Below are 12,500 nucleotides of genomic sequence, written 5' to 3' on the forward strand. Positions count from 1 at the left end.
ACCATACCAAAACAACAGGACAAGGGTGCAATCCTCTGGGGTGAACATGGGCCTTTTAATGTCAGAACAGAAAGTAGATATGTATGAATGCGGTGGATTGTACCTTACAAGCTTGTGGTGACCATCCATATTCCAAAGAGCCATTGGAGATGGAACAGAGTATCTCCTCCTTTGATTGATGTTTAGTGAGATTGACCTTTCAATGGGTCCACCCTTCTCATTGACTCCCTCACTCGTTATTCTTGGACTCTATACCCTCTAGCTAAAAGATAGCCAATCATACGCTTGTAGCCACTTTTTGGGAACTGTTGAAGGACATCCATTACAATAGCGTCCAAATCAGCTTCACTTAAATTGGCATATTGAGAAGAAATTGATAGCCTGTTTGTACGGAGTCGTCTTTTCACAGTCGATTCACTTACTTCTAGCATGGAAGCCATGGCACTGACATTAAACTTATTGTTAACGAACATTTCAAGAACCTCCCTTGGGATGTCAAAGGCTGGACATCCTGGGAAACCAGAAAATATATTTTCTAAGTGAACCACATTCGACTGACTACTCTGTTGGATTTCCCTCAAGGTCTCCTCTACCATAAAGAAAATCTCCTCGGCTTGATCAATAAATGTAGCTGGGATATTATATATAAGTGATGACATGTGGAGAATATTGATCGCCCCTTCACATCTATATTTCAAATAGTCGGCACATTCTTCACTTAAATTTCCACTTTGTACATTTCTTAGGACTTCTTTAAAAAGTTCTTCTTGTGTGAGTGAGGACCATATCTTTTCCATCCTATTTGGTAAAAAAAAAAGTCAGATTGTTCATCTACATTTCTTTCATTACCTTCTTTAGGATCCGACTTGTATTAAAATTGGACCCTATTAAAAAACTTAAGCTTAACTAAATTTTGGCTGTAAGTTTTTGTTTCAAAACACCTTTTTCGACAATTGTGGATAGAAAATTAGTGTAGTTATACATCATATGTGCAATTTGCTCGTACAGGCTTACTTCGTATTTGCACATTCTCTTTTTAGTACATGACTTGGCAAGATTGGAATGGAAAAAAATTGAGAGATAAGTTGCCTCTGACCTGGACTCTGCTCGCCATCTTGAATTTCCTCTCTAAAGGCCTTGTGGGAATCTTGGTTCTCAGTCCTTCGCAATATGCTGTGCCTGTTCCCGATACACTGTGCCTGTTTGTAATACGCTGTGCCTGTTCATGATACACTGTGCCTGTTCCCGATACGCTGTGCCTGTTCCCATTACGGTTGACTTGCTTTTTGTTGTGCCTGGTGCTCCTACAAACTGAATGTTGACCCTGATCCCGCTTTATACAGAAGTTTGGGCAGCGGCAGCTTGAAAGAGTTGACATGATTCAGGCAGAGCCTCCTTTATTTCTCTTCTCCACAGTAAAGAAAAAGACAAAGCGAGCCTCTGCTCGCAGGGTAAGGCTTAATGTGTTTTTCTACGGATTGAAGTAACATAGCTAACACTAATCATAGCATGGTGAACACCAGAGGAAAAGTTAATTGATGAAAAATGACATCTAACATAATGTTCTCCATCACTGTTTTTACTGTGATTTCACGGGAACCTGTGAGCCCAACAAATTGACCTGCTCTCAACGCTGATCATTGCAGAGGTTGAGGGTTCGAATCACGTTGAAGTCAACTGAATTTTTCACGTGCTAAAAAAAACAATTCAATAAATTCTCCATCAGGTGCCAGGATCATTTCTTCAAAGCGTCTCTTAACCCCACTTCTGAAACATTTCTTTCATTTACTGTTATTCTTTTCCAAGAAGCTGCATTGCCTCAACATAATGTCTTATTCTTTAATTCTTGATACCATAGTAGCTGGAGATGTGTCAGAAGAACTCGATTTTTTTGCATTAACTTCAAGTAAGTGAAAAGGAAAATATTTGTATAGGCTATTATGTATTTTTTTCCTTTTTTATGATGAACGAGTATCAAGCATTTATGAGTTAGTACTCGAGTATATAATGACGCCACAACTCTAATTGATCACATTTTTGTTAACAAGCTTGATAGCAAAATTATAAGTGGGAACATCGTATCTGACATTAGCGACCAGTATTCACAATTCTGTTTTGTTCATGGCGTCAAGGTGATTGCTGTAAATAGCAAAATATCAAGAAGAGATTATTCTCAGTTCTCAGAACATGATTTTGTTGCTGAGCTCGCTGAAATTAACTGGGATACCGTCGTCACCACGGAACAAGGCAATATAAATCGTTCTTTCTCTACATTTTACAATAAGGTAAACAAAGTCGTGGATAAACATGCCCCCTTGAAAACTCTGTCACAATGAAGAGCCAAGCAACTCTCAAAGCCCTGGATTACACGCGGGATAAGGAAATCAATAAGAGTGAAGAATTTGCTTTACCTGTCTGGTAACAAGGAATTGTATAGACTCTATTAGGAACAAAATTCTTAATATTTCATGTCAGTCAAAAAAGATACATTTTCATAAGTTTTTCTCTGATAATTTACATAATATGAAACAAACTTGGGCCAGTATTAATGATCTAATTAATCGAGGAAAGAAAAAGTCTAGACGCTTTTCCTCTGTTAGGTGCCCAACAAGAGGTAACAACATATGACCCTATGAAAATCACTAATATTTTCAACAAGCATTTCTCTTCTGCAGGACACAGACTTGCGTCCAATTTGCCATCATCTAATCGTCATTTTAGCCAGTTGCACCAGCTGAGATTGAGAGGGAGATACTCTTTATCCCTCTCAATAAGGCGCATGGTTTGTATTCCTGCCCGAATCGCGTGCTTCGCTCTGCCAGATATATTCTGTCTAATCCATTGGCAAAACTAATGAACTTGTCAGTTATTTTAGGAAAGTATCCCTCCAAATTAAAGCATGCTGAAGTCATTCCAGTCTACAAAGATGATGATGAGACTGACCCGGCCAACTATAGACCAATTTCTTTATTATCCAACTACAATCGTATCTTTGAGAAAATAATGTTTAACCGATTAAAAGCATTTATTGATAAAAATGATATTCTTTATAGACCCCAGTATGGTTTCCGAGACAAACATTCCACTCAACATGCAATACTTGATATCGTCAACTCCATACAAAGGAACATGGACAATAAACTGTTTTCGTGTGGTATTTTTATCGATTTAAAGAAAGCTTTCGATACAGTTGATAACTCAGTCTTGTTCAACAAATTAAATCACTATGGAGTCCGAGGCATTGTTAACAATTGGTTTTCATCATACCTATTTAAGCACACTCAAACAACTGAGATCAATTCGTTTATTTCTGATAAGGAAATTGTCCCATGTGGTGTTCCACAAGGCTCAGTGCTGGATCCTCTTCTATTTCTGATATTTATTAACGATATTCCAAATTCTTCACAGAAGTGAAATTTTGTTCTATTTGCGGATGACACAAACATGCTTTATGCTGATAGACATCTCAAGTCCCTCGAGGAGACCGTTAGCAAAGAGCTGAAAAATGTATGTGAATGGCTGCATGTAAATAAGCTGACACTTAACATTAAGAAATCTAACTTTGTTATTTTTCGACCTCCACAGCGATCGCTAAATTATGAGATCAAACTCAAAGTAATAGACTGCAGCACCAACATATCGTCAGGTCTGGAGTGTAAGGAATATGTTAAGTACTTAGGTGTTCTGATTGACAACCATTTGTCCTGGAAATATCATGTAGACTATATCGCCGTTAAAATTAGTCAAATTGCTGGAGTACTATCTCGTCTCATTCAATTCTGTACTTTGAGAAGCATATATCAGTCCCTCATACTTCCCTACATGACATATGGTTTAACTGCTTGGGGCCAAGCTGCTAATGCTCACCTTAATAAATTATTATAACTTCAAAAACGTGCAATACGTTTGATGTATTTCCTAAATCCAAGAACTCATGCTATTCCTTTTTTCATTTTTTAAAAAATATTACCCATTCACCTGCTTTACTTTGAAGCTATCTTACACTCTATGTATGATGTTTCAAATAACTCTGCTCCAAAAGTTTTTTGTGACAAATTTATGAAGACCAGCTTGATTCATTCATATACCACGAGGGCTGCATCTTGTGGCAAATATCATATTAAATTTTCACGTTTAAATCAACAGCGCAATTCTTTTTCATGCTTTGGCGTGAAAGCGTGGAATTGTCTCCCATTGTGAGTATGTAATCTACCTAAACTGGCGTTTAAGAAATCAATTCGCAAAGCTTTATTCGCAGCTCTAGAAAGCGAGGAGGATTATATTGAGGCACCCAATTTACTATCCAAAATTAATTTATATCTTACATAACTTTTTGTAACAATTCACTGTCAATCTTTTCGCCTGTTTAGTTTGTTAAGCTACTTATTATCAATCAATTGTGTAACTATATTTATCTCCGGATGCTAATGATTGTATTTTATTTATAGTTTATTCCTGTCATTTTTCATAGTCTGTTATTTGAAGCTTACAAATTTTCCCTGCACAACTCGCCTCGACTAGCTTACACTATACGCAAGTTGTACATGTCCTTCTTTTAATTGTTAAATATTAATAAAGATTTATTGTTGTTGTTGTTGTAGTCAGTGAATCAATAAGTCAATGAGTCAGTGAATTAGTGCAGTTACCCTAACCCATAAAATGAAGCTAAAATTTCAGAGAGTCCTTAGGCCTAATCACTGGAACGAGGGCTTAGGCTAGATCAATAAATTATTGCTACATTGACTGTGAGTCTCATTGACTCATGACTCATTGACCACATGATGAACATGCAGAGATAATATTTTTGAGGTTGTCATATAAAAAAAAAGACTACACTAGTTGAAAGAGCAATTTCAACTTAAAGATTATAATAAATCATTTATTTATTTATTCACTTATTAATGTTTTTTTGGTGAGATTGCACATTAAGTCATTTGAAAAAGGGAAAGGGCTTCCTCTTAATCATTTTTGATGAATCAAGTTAGGAAAAAACACTTATGTGCTTGATAATACTGATCAGTCTGTGAAACTTGCAGTACTTGTAGATTTTTTTCAAATCATTCACAAACATGGAAAACTTTTAAAGGGATTTGCCTCCAAGTTTAACACACTCATTGGTCGAGGTAAAAGCAAAATTCTTGACATTATGCTTTTAAGCTACAGTATACATTTGGGTGGGTGTGTGTGTCCTTGGGTTTGATTGAAAGTTTAGTGTCAGTGGAGGCTAAATTGTATGTTCGAGATATTTTTACGTAAGTAAGCCTTTACAGGTTGAAGCTGAGAGAGAGAGAGTAACCAATTCATGTTTTCTTGTTTTTCTACGGCATGGTAACCATTGCCACTATAGGTCCAACAAACAGTATTGTTTTATTATGGTTATGTTGTACATTTTAGATGGATATATTTTAATTGAATTGAATTTAATTTCCTGGAACAGGATTTGGGTCATGCAATTTATTTTTTTCTTACTGACCAGGAAAAACCTGAAATTGTTATGATCGTTTAGCATGCCTTTGTATTACAAATATACCTCTCATATTCATTGTTGACCGACCACTAATGGCAACATTTTGATTGCATATAGGGGCCTTCATCAGTACTACCAAGACAGAATGGCATTTCTGTTTTGGCTTGCAGATAGCCAGTCAGTGGAGGGTGTCAAAGGTGGGAATAAAAAGGCATAGGCACTTAAGGCAATTGAATTGAATGATGAGTAAAAGATCATTTGTAAATCAAGAAAATCAATGAGGACATGGAACCATGTTTATCAACGATATCGGCAGCTAAGAAAAATAAATCGTTTTGAAGACAACTCAAAAAGAGGGAATTAATGCATGCACTAATTTTGACTAGTTATTGTTCTTCCTTCCATCAATATCTACCAGTTAGCAACAATTCGCCTTTTCATTAAGGTGTAAACTTTACTTAATGATATGACTCCTGGGTTCAAACCATTTACAATTCGCCTTTTGTTTTAAATTTTGTTTGGGCATTTATAATATAGTTGGTGCCCATTGTGTGCTGAGAAACAAGCTTCTGAATATTCAATTTGCTAAGTACCATAATTGGAACAACAACAGCGAGGGGTTTCCAAATATGGTACTGAGCACTGAAACATTCAACCAATCAGTTCGCACTGAATATTCGGAAGCTGTGAACGCGCGTTACACGTTTCAACCCTTACGGGTTTCTGGTGCAACTTTTCTACCTTATGCCTCTTTCAGTCTTCACAGTTCATTCTTCACAGTGGCCAACTACGATCGAAGGCAGTCAATAACTGCCTTACAAAGTGCAGCCAACAGTTGAAAAGGAAAAGGTAAGTTAAAATATATAAAACTCACAAACATACAAACACAACTGAAAGCAGAGATGTTTCCAGCTTTTCAAAATTTAGGGGTCCTCTGGACCCCTTCTTGAAAAATTTTTGGGGTCCAGCTAATTAATATTCAAGAATATTTAATGTTTGATCTTAATTGTGCTGCAGTAGCCTTTCAGATTTCTAAATTGCACAAAAATAAAGTCTTGTCCCTCCCCTCAAATATATACTTAAAATAAAATGATCAGTTTCTTTGAAACTGTTATGCCCATTGACTCATCGATCAAAATTGAGATGCATGGGCTGTCAAAGCTCCATTGATCACACCTGTATACTTCTCAAGGAATCCGTACGCTGTGGGAACTGTTGGCTCAAGTTGAAAAATGATCTAGATCTCCACTGCCAAAAAAAAGAACTGAATCTCAATTTCACATAAAAGAGCATCATTTGTTTCAACAACACTTGTGGTGTAATTTAGGAATAAAAGAGTAAATAATTATAAGCGATACACCTTTCATTGTTGGCCCTTGACTTCGCCATGGCCAATGTTAATAATCAAGAGATTGAAAACTTTCAAGTTTCATGTTAAACATAAATTGAAACAAAAAATGGGGAAAAAAGGCTCCCCAACCCCGACCTCGCGTTATGGCTACTACCAACAAAATCAATCGACTACAAAAATCTGAAAATAACAATACCTTGGAATTTGAGGAACTCAATCATTCCTCTGCAGTGAGAAATAAGAATGAACATTCAATTTCGCTGTGAAATATTCCATTGTCTTGTTTTTTCCTGACATTTGTAATTTGCATAAACATTCGATTTTTTTTTCTCCACCCAATTGGACCCTTTGTTCTAAATTGTGTGACCAAAGGAAAGCGAGTGCGTCACAGGACACAAACTAACTTTTGATAACTTCCTAGGCATTAATAATAGCGAAAGAAATATTAAAATGGAAAAAAAAAACTTTTAGTTTGGACGTCTTGCTGAATAGAGTTTTCCTTCCGACTTAAAAAAATTATTATGGTCATTAATTCATAGGGATTCATTGAATGAGAGACGCCTTCTCATAAAAGAACAGGACAAAGAGTTTTTTAAAAAGGTACGGTGGACACTTTCAGTTTCAATTCCGACCACATTGCAAGAAAGAGATTTTGAAAGTTGAGTAAGCTTAAAGGGGCTGTGTTGTGGTATTTTTGCCTTATTCAGAGTGAAATAGAGTCTGTATAAATCGTGAACCAAAAATAATACTTTACTTTCAGTACCATTAACCATAATTATCTCCGCTTTGAATGGTTTTTTTTGCCACCTGAAGTTAAGGATGGCAAGGATGGAAATGGATTGTCTGATAAATTGCAAGCAATACTAGAATACAAAGACTACACTACATTAATCAATGAAAGTTTATGAACAAACACATAAAAGCAAGAACGCAAGTCACCTACGACCTGAAGTGAGAGAAGGTGCTATTACTGTCTTTCATTTGCACCTGTGCAGTGTGATGAGTGGATGAGTGTTACTGAAAATGGATGAGAAACGGTGTTGGACAAAACACTGACCCCCAGTGCATGGACTACCCTATAAATACTATTTAACACGAGTACTGGTTGTCTGTATGTAAGCCGTGTCTCAAACAGTGCTTCCCTAAGCCTAAACACCCATTTTAAACAGTGTTGATCAACAGTATTTAAGTCTAGGCAGCAATTTTAAAAAGGTTATCTCTCGATGATTTTATTGTTGTGATGGCCGATTACATCATGTAAGTGAAGTGAAACTGGTGCGGTTCTTGGATTCAGCTGCATGTCACCATAGGCACGAAAATAAACAAAGTATGTGCAATGAAAGTATAATTTTATAATCAATCCAGTTCTTTCAATAGTACTCATTCGAAATGGTATTCTTACGAGTTAGTCCATTTTAGGGTAATCCATGGACTGGGGGTCAGTGTTTTGTCCACCACCGTGAGAAGCATCTATTCCATGTGGTGTTTGTTGTTCTTTGTTATATTTTACTTTCCTGGCGATTAGGACTGTAACGGAATGTAATGACACTCAAATACCCACTTAGATGCATACGATCATTCGCTCCTCCAAATCAACTAATGGCAATTTTATGATATTTTCGATTTTAAAGGAGGCCACACCCGAAGAAGAATGCAACCCTGAGGTGAGTGCAATTTGAGTCGTGTACTATGATATGATTTGAACCTTATTGTGAGATTTGATCTAAACATGTTTCCGGATTGCATTGGACTGGACATGGCTGAACCAGATTAGTCTGGAATGGCTGGACCAGATCGAACTGGGCTGGCTGGACCGGATCGGACTGGACTGGACTTGGCTGTACCAGATCAGTCTGGAATAGCTGGACCGGATTGAACTGGACTCACTGGACCAGATCGGTCTGAAATGGCTGGACCAGATCGAAATGGAATAGCTGGCTCGGATCGAACTGGACTTGGCTGTACCAGATCAGTGTGGAATAGCTGGATCAGATCGAACTGGACTGGCTTAACCAGATTGGACTGGACTGGCTGGACCAGATCGGACTGGACTTGGCTAGACCGGATCAGTCTGAAATGGCTGGACCAAATCGAACTGGACTGGCTGGATCAGAGCGAACTGGACTTGGCTAGACTAAATCGGTCTGAAATGGCTGGACCAGATCAGTCTGGAATAGCTGGACCAGATCGAACTGGACTTGGCTTAACAGGATCGGACTGGACTTGGCTGGACCGGATCAGACTGGACTTGGCTGAAATGGCTGGACTGGTTGGCTTGGTCAAGATTCCCAAAAGAGCTTTTTTTCCCTGGAATAGCTGCACTTCATGTAAAACAGCATATGGAAACTGGGAGTTTGACAAGAAGTGACAAACACCATTGGTGTTTTTTGCTTGTCATACTTCCACTCTGCTTTTTTTTTGGCAGGTGACATTTGGTGCAGGAGCAATAACAGATTGTGTGTCATTAGAAAACACGATAGAAGACCAAGAAGATGAAGGTAAAAACCTATATACTCAATTCAATTTGCACAAGGTAGTCCAGCTATCTTAATTGAACACTCACTTCCTCCTTGTTGGTCCTCTTCCCTTAAAATGGGAATTGGTAAGAAAAAAAAGAACAAACAGAAGAAGAAAAAAAACAAGAGAGGCAAGAAAAACCATGAAGCTGAACCTCTAGAGAAACGAGTGAAATTAGAGAACAACGAATGAGCCGATGGAAATAATCACTTTGAAAACAACAGTGAATAAAGTCCCAGTATATAAATAGCATTTCTTCAGTACTCGGAAGAGTGGCCTAGCGCCATTTGCAACAGACTGGTCACGTGACTGATAGTTGGTAAGCTTGAAGCTTTATAAATTCCAGAAATGTAGAGGTCATGTTTGACCTACTCAGAATACAAATTTTGAGAGAGAAACCACTTAAGGTAAGATTTCATGATCAGTAAAATAGTTGAAAATTCCATAAAATCGTTTATGAACGAAAAGCTTCTGTTCTCCAGTTGAATTTTCCATAATTAGGCGTCAAAAACAGAGCTCAGATTCTTAATCTTACCAAGGGTTTAATAAGTGAGAGCAAATGTGCAAGGGTGGAAATTTTCAGACTTTAAATCTCCAAGGACAGCTTTAAAGGCAGTTTGAAAAGTTAAAAAAAAAAACCAGGATTGGTATGAAATCAGCAGACTCATGATGTAAAAGAGGTCGTGTGACCAACTGTTGCAAAAGGCCCATTCTATACTTCGCTGTCTGTCAGTGGTAAATGTGAGGAGAGAAAAAATAAACAATAAAGTAGAAGACTAAGAGAGATTAAGCAAGATGTTTAAGCTTCTTTCGTGTCTGTTAACTAGATATATTGAGTGAGACAAGTCGAAGAGTGAATTTGCATGCTTTTGTGACACAACTGTCTACTGTTTGCTGAAAATGTCCCGCTTAACCTCTCTATAGATGCGAATTTGTTTTTTTAAAAGCTGTCTATGATGGGACAAAAGAAAGTTCCTTACTCTGTACTTCCCGCAATGACCCGGTTTTACAACAGATGGACCTTAGAAAACAAAACAGTTAATAGGCCACCTCACAGTGGTACAGTCAGCAGTGAGGTTGGAGTGAAGCTTGGTATGATACAGACCTCACTTTTATACACACGATTACAAGGCTTAGGGGAATCAATATTTGGATTTGTACGAGTTAATTTATTCCCTGGAGCCTCACAGTGATTCCCTTTGTTGCTGCAATGCTAACTAATCTGAATTTACATAAGAAATACAGAAACTCCAGCCTCACTTTCATACGATGGCCAGGACCTGAAGCGCATAACTGTAAAATGGTCTATTTTCTTAAATGAGTCAAAAAATTAAAAGAGGAATTATTGAAAAACTGAGTGCGAGCAAGAATGTTGTATTAAAATCAATGATGACAGCAGTGGTACTTTTTCATACTTTTTATAGTTTAATAATAATGTTAATAAAAGACGTTTGTTGGTACACTTTTTCTACACTTTCAGTTTGCTATATTTGTTTGTTAATGAATTGTGAAGGAACACTAAATAAAGGCTGCCCTGGCGTGCAAGTAGTTTCTTAGGCGTCATAGCAAGCATTTATAAAAGCGCACAAAAAGTGACGCTGCAAGTGATAAAGACCAATGCAAATCGGGAGAAAATCTTTTTTCAGTCTTTCCAACGCAAACATTAGAATGACTTAAGTAATTATTCAAGAAGATATGAATACCAAAAAAGCATTAATTAATATCAAAACGAGGAAAGTAAAGGCTCAATATATTACTACATCCCTTAAAACGCTTTACCTTATTAGTGTTAGAGAAAAACAAAGGTGTGAGGTAATGACCAAAGAAACTATGGTTGCAGTGTCGGTGGGGAAGTAGTATACAAAAATTTGGTTTTATCAACAGAGTTGATAATATAAATTGGCCACCGAACGCTTGAAACGTCAGCTTTTAGAATCTCTGTACGGTCGCCAATTTACATTATCAACTCCGTTGATAAAACCAAATTTTAGAAATAATTTTGTCTTACATTTTACCCTCCTTTGTTGGATATCTTTTCTAAAACAAAAAGACAAAAGGCTAACGATAAAACGGTGAAAAAACAGAGATAGTGAAAACCTTTAAACGCAACCCATTTCGGGCCCGATCTTTCATCCGCTGTGGTGATCAAGTCACTCAAACTGGGGGCTTGACCGTACCAAGACTTTAATGTCAAGAGAAGAGTCTTAAGCTTGATACAATAGCTTACAGGAAGCCAACGAAGGCGGTAAAGCAAAGGTATGGTATGGCAAAATCTACGTGATCCTGTGATCAAACTGGCTGTAGCATTCTGTTCTCATTGGGGTTTAACGATGGAAGAATGCAGAAGACAAGCTACTACTTGAAATGAATGCATACAAACTAACGATTCGGTAGCTGGACAACAAAAGTAACTTCCTGATTTTAAAAGGCATATGAAAAGATCTTATTGACCTAACATAACATGATCATTTTAAAACCAAACCAAGTTCCGAGGTTACATACTTCAGGCCATTGGCGTAATGAGAGAGTGACCTACAGACAAAAGAGATATGATTAACTGTTTTCTTCTAAAATTTTTCCACCGAATCGATCATACTACTTGGTGCAATAGTTTAGACTGCCCAATTCAACATTATAAAGCTTTATCTGTCCTGTTAAAAGAAGAGGATTCTGGTCAAGTCGTCAGCGCTAGCCACCATATTGACCACACTGCGGGAATGCGGCGCCCACGAAGGCATAAATTCTTTAACTCTAGAGACAGATATTATCAAAATGTGGATTCCACGTTTCAATATCAGACGCTCTTAAAGTGCGGTGATATCAATCCCAATCCAGGCCCAACGAAGTTTCCATGTGCTTGCTCTGAGCCAAGCTATGCAAGAACAATCAGCAAGCCCTACAATGGGACGGCTGCAACTTGTGGTGCCATGCTAAATGTACTTATGTTCCCAGGACCGAAGATACCTGGTATTGTAATGCCTGTACTTTTAAATGGATTTCAGACTCTTTCTTTCCTGATTCAACCGGGGAATCGCTTAACAATTCGACTTCTATGAATTCTGACACCTCTGAGCCCGGTGTTGTTGTTGACTACAAGGCCAGTATCGTGGCTTACTACAAGTTTAACCTGTCGATTGCTCACCAAAACATCAATAGTCTGCAAAA

Source organism: Montipora capricornis, chromosome 6 (assembly GCF_036669925.1).
Source record: "Montipora capricornis isolate CH-2021 chromosome 6, ASM3666992v2, whole genome shotgun sequence".
NCBI lineage: Eukaryota > Metazoa > Cnidaria > Anthozoa > Scleractinia > Acroporidae > Montipora > Montipora capricornis.